We start from the raw sequence: 7,353 nt of genomic DNA, 5'->3' as shown, positions 1-7,353 counted from the left end.
TCTGCCTCTGTAACACCTGTTTTTACCTGTTTGATTTTCTGCATTAAATCCCCATGTCTCTTATGTTTTCAGCCTCTTTATTAATATATTTTCATCCTGTACCTTGAAATATATCTTGTACTTCACTTTCCATGTTAACGGTGACCAGCCCAGACACTTCAATACCCAATAAAATAGTTTAGTTGAAATATCATGTGTTTAGTGGGCTTTCTCTCTCTCTCTCTCTCTCTCTCTCTCTATATATATATATATATATGTATGTATGTATGTATAGGTATGTATGTATATAATGTGACTATATAATCATGAATTATCAAATGTGTCAAAATTATTAACATCTAAGCTATCATGAAAATATGAAGAAAAGAGTAGGGTTAATTTCAGCCTTCTTAAATTCGGCAGCATGATTTTTGCCTATGCTACCCCTTCTTGGTTAAAACATGCAAAACCACTGTGTATAGTCATGCAGATCTTCTACTCTGTAATTCTGGAGCCATAATTTATTTCTTAGATATCAGAATTTTTTCCTACCTATTGGGACAATTTCTTAGGAGGTGGTTCATAAATGTTCTGATGAAGAGGTAGTTTTTTTCTAATTTTCACAAAGTCACCATCTGACCATGTTCATAGTTAAGATTTCACCAAATTATCTTCTATTCCATGAGCTTTGTCTTCCAAGTGAAAGTGAAGTCACTCAGTCGTATCCGACTCTTTGCAATCCCATGGACTATAGTCTACCAGGCTTCTCTGTCCATGGGATTTTCCAGGCAAGAGTACTGGAGTGGGTTGCCATTTCCTTCTCCAGGGGATTTTCCTGACCCAGGGATCAAACCCAGGTCTCCTGCATTGCAGGCAGACGCTTTACCCTCTGAGCCACCAGGGAAGCAAGAAATGGAAAAGATAATATTTTGAACTTAAAGATAATGTCAAGCTGTTTTGACTGACTTGCTTGACTTTTATAATGCAATGCATTATTGTAAATCTACCTAAGACTTTTTCTTTTTGGTTGATAAAATTCTGGGGACTTTTTTCTTCAAAACCTGTATGATTAGTTTTCAAATTTCCCTGCAGAAATGATGGCTTTGTGGAATCCTTATCCAGTATTTTCCATTTTATAATGTTAATTTTTCATCTCCATAATAACAAACCCATAATTTAAAAAACATTGGGGGACATTTAACAGGTTTTTGATTGACTGCTTCTCATTACTTTGTTGCTACCAAGTGCTTTGTGGCAAGTTTTGGGAATGTCAGTTCTGGCACGTCCCGATGATTTCAGGTTATTCTGCATTTCCTTCCTTCCTTGCACATTTTCTGATATTTCAAGCTCACTTCAAAAGAGGATATTGTTTTAACTACCAGTCAGTGATCCCAGTTGAAAACATAATTTTAGAATTAGGATAGTTTTAAAAGACAAACTAAAAATGCAACTGAAGTCTCTCTCTCTCTCTCTCTCTCTCTCTGTCTCCCTCTCTCTCTCTCACACATACACACAACTGGAGTTACTTCACTAGCAGGAATTAAAACAAAACATGGACTCCTGTGCAAATTAACATTTGAGTACAATTCTGACAGGATGTTGATCTGACTTGTGTGTGCGCGATTTCTGAGTGTGTGACATAAAAAAATCACCAAATCTTAGAAAGATTACAAACTTCTTTATAAAACAAGTGACACAGGTCTCTTCTAACTTGTCAGGAAAATTTTCCCACCCTTCGTATTAGCATCACTAGGTCTCACTGAAGACATGTTATTCATTTTGATGAAAGCTGTAAGAATTCCTTGAAGAGAAAAAATGTTCCAAACTTCCCATGATTTCCAGTTCATAAAAATGTTCTGTTTGTTGAGCTTATCTGGACAAGTCTCAGGTTTAATGATGTTAGGAAAGCAATTCTAGTGGTTTATGTATGCGATAAAAACATTGCAAAACACAAAAATGCAAAACTCCTGCTCCCAAAATCATTAAGTAAATTGGTTTTCCAGAAAGACACACCATATTTAACTTGTGGATTTATGAGTCCTTGGCATACAACAGAATCCTCCGAGAGAAGGCATATCCCAGGTTTCAAAGGACATGGTTGGGGAGAGAGACTGCTCTGAGCCATAGGAACACTGTGAATGGTGAATGCAAGCCCCAGGCTCTGTAGCCAGTCTTTACTTCCCTCCTTCCACAAGTGGAACTGGAAATAAAGACAGTTCCACTTCAAGAAATCAAAACAAAAATTCCAACATTAGTAACCATCTTTGTTTGCCTTTCTCTCCCCTCTTGTTCTATGACTCTTGACTTCCCTTCAGTCCCCAAAGCAAAAAGAAAGTGAAATAACCTCCATGTGTGAAAGAGAGGAACAAGGCATTCTTTTCCCACCACAATGAATACCCTGCCCTGGGCAGGTCAGACCACACTGGCAGAATTTGGAAATGGTACAGCCCTTCAAGAGAGAAGCTTCGAAATACATACCAAGAGCCTTTGGAATAGTCACACATTTCAGGCCAGTGATCCAGATATGAAACTCTACCTTAAATAAATATAATCAGAGATGTAGACAAAGATTTATGTAAAAAGACCTTCACCAGAGCACTGTGCTAATGGAAAATAAAAATCACCTGGGTGTTCAACAATGGATTTCTTGAATAATTTTGGGAAGGTTCATATGATAAAATATTATGCAACCATTAAAAATTTTGAAGATTTTTTAAAATAAAATAACATGAAAAACATATTATAACATTAAGGATAAAATTAACATACAAAACCACATATGCAATATAATTCCAGTTTTTTAAATTTTGATAATACATATTAATATAAGTTACCTGTGGACTGTAGCATCTCAGGAGACTTTTGTTTATATTTTCTACATACTCTAATTTTTTAATCATGAGCAAGTGTCACTTTTATAATCAGAATTAAATAGTGTTTTGTTTTGGGGGGTTAAACAAGGCATGTACCACCATGTCTAACCTATACCCTTGACAAAAGTAACTTTACAGATACTTTTCAGTATACAAAACATATTTGTTTATATCCATTTTGCTGATTCTGTCCCTAAGTAAATTATGAAATGTAGAAATATTTATTAACATGTTCCTAGATGTCTAGCATTCTGTAAACACTTAGAAATTCTCCAACTAACAAAGAAGTAAGAGATTTTGCTGCCGTTTACAAAACAGGACCTTTTACCGTGAATATTCATACACTTGCTACAAAGCATTTTGTTTGTTAAATGATTCTTCTTCCACCCTAAGAATCTAGCAACGGTTAGTGAGTTATTAAAATATACACATGAACATAAACGACAACAAATAAGTCCTTATCCTCTTACCCAACCTTCGAGACTTCTGCATACCAGGGATTTTTGTTTTGAAGACAGAAGTCTTTTAATTAACTGATATTGAAAGCACAGATATCATACCTAACGCTATAGTGTGCAGCAAGTACGTATTACTGCAGCACCGTAAGTCATAACAGTAATAATAGCAACCAGAAATCACCTTCTCCTTGATTGCTCGTAGATACCCCGAGCCTGGAGTGTCACATTGGTATAGTGAGTGCATGTTTCCAGGAAGCAGAAAGATTGCACTTAGGCCCCAGGAAGTAAGAGAAACCAAATGAAATAAAACTCCAACAACTGTCATGGCTCTATTTTAAGTTTTATTTTAAAGCTGATTTATGTCCAGTCCCCTGACAGGCTTCAGAAGGATGGAAATGCAGTCCCAATAAGCTGTCTGCCGAAGACAGTGGCTCAGCCAAAGAATGATGGCTTTGGAAAGTTGGTTAAACTATCTGTGCCAGTCCTCTCTCATGGTCAGCCAGGCAAGGGCTCAGGCATCTTTCTCTGTGCTTGGTGTTGGGAGTGGGGATGTTGAAGAGGATGTTTCTCCTCTTCCAAAAATTCACCTAAGTCAATTAACGTGAATAGTATATTATTATCTACCTCCTATTCTCATTTCAACCACGTGCATACAGAATGATAACTCTCTGAAACCTGCTGATAGGGCTAACTACTGACAAAAGGGGTGGTTCCCTGCAGAATTTCTCTCCTAATTTTTATGAAGACAGACAGAAATACAATCAAAGAATCCAAGAAAGTGATCCAAGTCATGACCTCACTAGATAGGTTTCTGCTTGGAGCCTATAGATTGGAGAGCCCCATGCAGCTGCCATAATTAGTATAGAATTACATTGTGTTGACTCTGTAATCAGAAGAATTCTGAAAACCTATAGTTTATCTTTTAAAAAGGTTTACCAATTCTACCTTAAAAACATGAAGAGCTGCAAAACCAAAGATTTAACAACAACAACAACAAAAGAATAGGGATGAATATTTGACAGATAGGAAGAGGAAAAAAAAAAAAAATGCTGGTAAGCTCCATACAGTTTTTTAAAAAAATTCACCTGGTGTTCAAATTTCTAGATATTTCTAGGAGGAATATTAGGAGTCAATCTCAAAGTTTCACGAAACAAATATAATGCTGAATTATGAGTTAGAAAACATAGGCTATGTGATCTTGGGGAAATCCTCTAACTTCTCTCATCCTCAATTTTTCCAGATGGAATGGAACTACTAATACTTGCCCTGCCTCTCAGTCACTTTGTTCTGAGACTCAAATATGATGTGTGTGAATATATTCTATAAATATAAAGTTTTAGAAATTCTCATTCCATTAGTATACTTTTAAAACTGTCCAATGAGAAGGAAAATCTTTATGAAAAGTGTGATAGACAAATGAAAGGCACTTCATTCTGTCTTGGAAATCAGACACTATTTTAAATATTAGATTTTCATCAATTGTTTTCTTTTAACTACTTTCTAGGCCTAAAACTTCACATTTATACTAGAGAATGCCTCTCTTGTGGATCTAAACTGGGACTTCAGAGTGAGTCATTTTTCACAGGAATATAACAGGAAGGAAGCAGTTTCTAAGCTAACTTTCCTATTGTTACTAGAAAAATAGTCACAACAGGGCAAAAGTAGTTACTCTCTGTATTATTCAGAGCATAAATTATATACTCCAAAATATAATTAGCACTTGTATCTCTAACATATAACTACACTTTCTGGTATGTATCTATCAAATTTTCATCTTAATAGTGATGACTCATAATAAAATTATGCATTCATCATTCCATTCATTAAATCATTTAACTTGAAGACTGTGCGTGTAAACTGCAAATTCTCTGCGGGTGTGATGGCATCACTCTCACCCAGGCTCCAGTTCTCAACCTAGTATTTGTTAACATACACACATGCTTTCCAGAACAAGTTTTTTTTTTAATGTGCATTCAGAGAGCAGATGCCGTCAGAACTGTTATCAAGTCACGGATGCAGAGAGTACTCCCGCTGAATGTTTTGGTAATGTAGTTCTGAAATATCACTTTAGTTCCTGCCTTCTGCTGCCCCAAACTTCATTCTCCAGGAAACCATCCAAAAAAGCAATGCTACGAATAACCAAATTCAGTCCTCAGATCAGCTGTTTGTGAAATGGTAGAACATGCTTTTAACAAATCCAGCATAGGTTCTCTCTTGTTGAAGGAGGTGTAAGCACCAAAGATACTTTATTATTTGAAACTTCATTATAGGGAGGAACTAAGGGGACAGTTATTGGAATGTGATTCAGAAAGCAAAATAAAAACAATAAATTCTATCTTTTTTGACCCAACAAGAGAGATTCTTCTCGTTCCACACTCCCTCTCTTTTCTCTAGCCAGGCCACCTTTTCTGCCCACTTTCTTTTCTCCTCTTTCCTATCATACCTCCTACCTCCTTCAGTGATAGGACCAGATCGTGACAACCAGTCCCATCCCTTCATGGCAAATAGATGGGGAAACAGTGGGAACAGGGACAGACTTTATTTTCTTGGGCTCCAAAAATCACTGAATATGGTGACTGCAGCCATGAAATTAAAAGACGCTTGCTCCTTGGAAGAAAAGCTATGACCAACCTAGACAGAGTATTAAAAAGCAGAGACATTACTTTGCCTACAAAGGTCCGTCTAGTCAAAGCTATGGTTTTTCCAGTAGTCATGTACAGATGTAAGAGCTGTACAATAAAAAAAGGCTGGAAGTCAGCCCTGAGTATTAGTTGGAAAGACTGATGCTGAAGCTGAAGCTCCAATACTTTGACCACCTGATGCGAAGAATTGACTCATTGGAAAAGACCCTGATGCTGGGAAAGATTGAAGACAGGAGAAGAAGGGGACGACAGAGCATAAGATGGTTGGATGGCATCACCGACTTGATGGACATGAGTTTAAGCAAGCTCCAGGAGATGGTGATGGACAGGAAAGCCTGGCGTGCTGCAGTCCATGGGGTCGCAAAGAGTTAGACACGACTGAGCAACTGAACAATGATGACCTCCTCTCTAATCATTTATCTTCATCAATAAAAACCAGCACTTATTTTATTATTTCTGTTCACAAGAACTACTCTTCCCTTTCTGTGTACCCGGTCTCATTATTGCTGAGTCTTACAATAGTCATTCTTGATCACCCCATTTTACAGGGGATGCTAACAGAGCCAAGTTTCAAAACCAGGCATCCTATTTCATAGCCTATATCCTCTTCCAATACCACGCTACCTCCAGAAATTCTTTCCTTCCTTCTTAAAGATCTCCTTCTCTCTTCTTTCCCTCCCTTTAGCTTCCCTTCCTCATTTCCTGCTCTTTCTCCATTACCTCAACAAGCCATCTTTCACCCCATCCCACTCCCATCTGAACTGCGTCTTCTGGAAACCTGCTTCATCCTCAGAGAGGTCAAGTGATTTTTGCTCCTCCAGAGACAAAGCCTCTCTAAAGCATCACTAACTATCTCTGCCCCAGTCCCATCTTCTTCATCAATGTCCTATCTATATCTCTTACATTATAAACAGCTATTTCCTAAAATGATCACACGTAAGACTGGAGGGAAGTATCCAACTGAGGAAGGGAGTTTCTCTTTCTCTCTCTCCCCACAAATCAGATATGGTGCTGTTAAACGTTTTTAAATTGTCATTTAAATACTTCCTTACATTAAAAAAATTATTTGAGATATGCAATTTATAATATTACTCTTGTCATTTTTTTAAAGAGAATATCATAAATTCATTTTCCATGAAATAATACTTCTTCCATTACAAAACTTCTAAATGATATGCTTGACTATTTAAAAATAAATCCACTGAATTTTTATTAAATGCTGAAAAATAATCTCCCAACAATTTCATTTTGGAATTTTCAGGCTCTTCCTTCAGTGGTGTGAGTTACTCCAATTACAAACTGAAAATGAGGTACTAAAGACAATAATTCTGTATTCCCCAGACTCCTTAAAACTGTGAAATTTAATTACTTGGCTAAGAAACAGTTTCTCTTGCATGATCA

This window comes from Bos taurus, chromosome 1 (assembly GCF_002263795.3).
Source record: "Bos taurus isolate L1 Dominette 01449 registration number 42190680 breed Hereford chromosome 1, ARS-UCD2.0, whole genome shotgun sequence".
NCBI classification, from domain to species: domain Eukaryota; kingdom Metazoa; phylum Chordata; class Mammalia; order Artiodactyla; family Bovidae; genus Bos; species Bos taurus.
This window is presented reverse-complemented; position numbering follows the sequence as displayed.